This window comes from Nymphaea colorata, unplaced genomic scaffold (genome assembly GCF_008831285.2).
Source record: "Nymphaea colorata isolate Beijing-Zhang1983 unplaced genomic scaffold, ASM883128v2 scaffold0631, whole genome shotgun sequence".
Lineage (NCBI taxonomy): Eukaryota > Viridiplantae > Streptophyta > Magnoliopsida > Nymphaeales > Nymphaeaceae > Nymphaea > Nymphaea colorata.
The window spans coordinates 19,830-23,553 of record NW_022205137.1 but is presented as its reverse complement, the minus strand read 5'-3'; the positions used below and the strand labels follow the sequence as shown (position 1 = coordinate 23,553).

General features: G+C 47.0%; 1 pseudogene; it reads right to left on the bottom strand.

Moving 5' to 3' along the window:
• Positions 1-1,939: 1,939 nt before the first annotated feature.
• On the bottom strand, positions 1,940-2,817 carry LOC116245307 (uncharacterized; annotated as a pseudogene).
• Between the last annotated feature and the right edge of the window lie 907 nt (positions 2,818-3,724).

Genomic DNA, 3,724 nt, shown 5'->3' with positions numbered 1-3,724 from the left:
CCCAACCCCAACCCCAACCCCAACCCCAACCCCAACCCCAACCCCAACCCCAACCCCAACCCCAACCCCAACCCCAACCCCAACCCCCTTTAAAATAAAATATTGGATTAGTGAAGAGAAACATATAGAGTGAAACCCGCATCGAATTCTATTGCCACCGGACAAGACTTGCCATATTCTGGGAGGATATCACGTCATAGTGAGATTGGGTTTGTAAAGTGCTCGGCGGAATATATTCCTTCTATGTGCTATATATATTTTCCATAGAATGTCTGCCCTGCAGAAACAGAGCAACTAGTCCGACAGGCACTCCGAAGCCATGGTCATGTTCGAAGAAGTAGTCAACAAAAGCTTCGAAATCATCAAGACCATGCTCCCCAGGCTCAATTCCCTATACCAGCGTATATTTGCATACATTCAGTCAACTAAGAACTAGAACGCAGCGTCAGCAATATCGAAAGGAGTAATCCGTTTAAATATGCAGAACTTTCCAAACTGGAGTCAGATCAAGAGGACCTGCACTACGAGGTTAGAACCAACAAGCTGGCAGTGGAGGCAAAACTGACCAACCTACTTACGCAGATCAATGCCCCCAATAATGAAACTGGCCCCTTGCGGAGGACGGATAATGCACAAAGAGCAAAGACGAAGCAGTCCTTTGATCGGAAAGATGAGGATACTGATTCTCCGGAGGCCAGAGTGGTAAGGCAAAAGGATAAAACTCGCAAGATCATCTTCGAGGATGAGCTGAAGCGGTAGCCCTAGGCGAAGAAGAGCCAGCCGAAGAGGAAGGAGAGCATTTAATTGCTAGATTAGCAACTGTTGGGTGTGGGCAAGGTGCAATTCAATCTGCCATCCAACATCTCCATCGACTTATCCGAAAAAAACATCAGATTCAATTCCTAAAAATCCGACTTTGTCTCAGAGCACAACATCAGCAGGAAGAGCAACCTCAAGCCCAAAAAGGCACACAACCAAAATTGCAAATCCTCCAAATCCATCAAGACCAGGAAAGAGGAAAGATAGTCTGAGAATTTTGCTACTTTTTTGAGGGAAATTTAGAATTACCACTTTCACAACCAGAAAATGAAACAGAATTATTAGAAACTGATGGATTAGTATTGCCAACACACCAATGCCCAAATCAACGAATTAACATAAAAAGTAGGCAAAGTAAGCAGTAAGTTGGAACTGATGGATCCGCATAACAACCTGCTTGAATTGATCCAGAAAAACTCACATCTCTAACTCACCAAAAACCTATAAGAGTTCAGTACATTTGCCAACATTTAGAATCTAGACTTAATGCCAAGCTCGACTCCCAAACCTTCTAGACGGTATTCAAAGATTTCAACTCCCGCCTCGGCACAGTCCACGAGAGCATCCGCAAGCTGGCCAACAAGGAGGAAACGAAGAGGGCCATCGAGTTCCTCTAGAACAAGGTGAGCGTGCTGATGGGGGATTTGCGCGTGGTGAGGAAGCAGAAAAACCAGTCGGCGCATGCGTTGGAAGTGGACATGAAGGGGTGCCTCAAGAGCGTCTCCAGCAGTCAGGACCACGCTATCGACATGTCAGAACACCAGAGCAAGCAGACGCTAGGCCATAACCAAACCACTGAAAACACTCCTCGCACACTGCGCCACAACAACAACAAGGCAAAGGGGAAGCGGCTCGTCACCTCCCTGCACCACAACATCATCAACGGCGCAACCTCCGAAAGCAGGTTCAACGAGGGAAGGCTGTCCCTCATCCTGGAGAAGCCCGATAAGTTCTAGGAGGCCACGGTGCGTGGAGTGAGAGAGTCGAATGTGAGGGAGAGAGAGGTGAACTTGCTGAAGCAGAAGAGCGCTGCCGCTCTGGAGGTCCATAAGGCCAAGCTGAAGCCACGTCTGAAGAAGGAGCGCTTGATATTTTAGTATGATTGATTTTTGGTGATGGATCAATAGATGGGGTAAATGTATAGTTCGCAGATTCCGCAGGTGTTACCCCTTGAGAGTCTGATATATCCCTTCTCTCCCCAAGAGGTTCCCCAGGAGTTCTTGCACTTCCAGTATTCGTCAGTCATTCCAACCAGCAGCACCATGTGGTTGAGGGCAGTTGCGCAGTTGTTGAAGATTCCACTTGAGTATACCGACCACTTGGTGGCATCGACCACCACAGAGACGGGCTGATGCAGGACGGATGATGCCAGGGCATCGCAGCTTTTGCTCAGGAAAGTGAAGTTGGAGATCTTGAAGGCGCAAGATTTGGTCTGGCATGTGCCAACTCGACCAGTGTACGGGTATTCCTGGGTAGTGCAGACAGCTTAATAGATAAGGAATTACAGTTTTTAAGATAGTAGTTGTAGCCCTGGCCGACCTGCGCGCCAGTGCACCCGAAGGCACAGTCAATCAGCTGCTGCTCGCTGAAGGCTTAGAGCTTTCCTGTAGCAATTTTGCTGAGACCCTCCACGCCTCCCAAGGTGGAATAAAGGGCGCCGGCTCCACATTGTCCTTGGTTTTTGACTGGGCCAACTGCGCCTTTTTCAGTCCAGTCTATGCTAGCTCCAGCCTTCTCTTGCAAGTTGTCGACCTTGGTGATGCTATCTGGGATCACAACTTCACTGAGGAATCTTTGAGCAAACTCCTGTTCGGTATAGATGGCAAACTGGTTGATCCCCATCTTGTATGCCTGTCCCAGCTTGGAGTTGTGCTGCTCAATCATCTGGAGATTCTTGTAGAAGATGGTCCTTCTGTAATATTCCTCGGATTCGGTTTCAAAGTTGGCGCCGAAGGCTTGTTTCCACTGCTCAAATTCCGGGAAGCTCTGGGCGGTCATGTGGCGGACGGCTAACAGGGAGGCGCATGCAAGCGCTAAGATGATCAAAAATCCTCTGCTCATGATAATCAATATAATGATGCAACCATTCAATTCTATTCAACTTATACTATCACCCTCAGTCCTACAATTTGTAGCCCTCCTTTTGCGTCTTTCTGAAGAAGTCAATGAACTAGAAATAGCTCCTCGGATTGGTTTAAAGCTGTATCAGATGGTCTTTACTAGCGCGCCAGTGGCGAAGGTGTTCACGCTTTCTCTGAGCTCGTTAGCTGAGTGGGTGTCCTTGTGATCTAAATAAAAGGAAATAAACCCAGTTTTGAAGCTCTGAGCTTTAGGTTGTTGCCAGGCAGGAGGGTGCCGAGAGCTGAGCTTAGGACGGATAGTGCTGAAGTGGTCAAACTGAAGAGCGAATCTTTTTTGGTTGTGTATTTGATCTGAGTGGCAATCGCATCCTTTTCTAGTGCATATATTTCCTCAGCCAATGCTCTATCAATCCTGATGGTTCCTCTACCATTCGTGCGTATCTTCTCATAGAAGATCACCAACTTTCCTCCATTTTTAAGGTAGGAAGAACTTTCATAAAGCTGCTTTAGGCTGGGAGAGGCCTTATTTTAGCTAATTTTGTAAAAGATTTGCAGGGTTGTCAGCAAGGAAAAGAAGACCTTCAGCGAGGAAACAGTATAGAAGCTAATATTTCCCTCCTTGTCTTCGTTGAATCCTAAAAATTAGCAGCCCGGAAAGCTATTTAAGATGGTATTTACCGATAGATGAAATAAACTGCATCGATAAAACACGTATGGTTAGACAGGATAATACTACTCTTCCCACTCCTATCGGCCTTCTCCAGTGAAAAATCCTCATGCTAGTACACTCCCAGCAACAGCAACAGCAACGCTGCTGCGTTTCT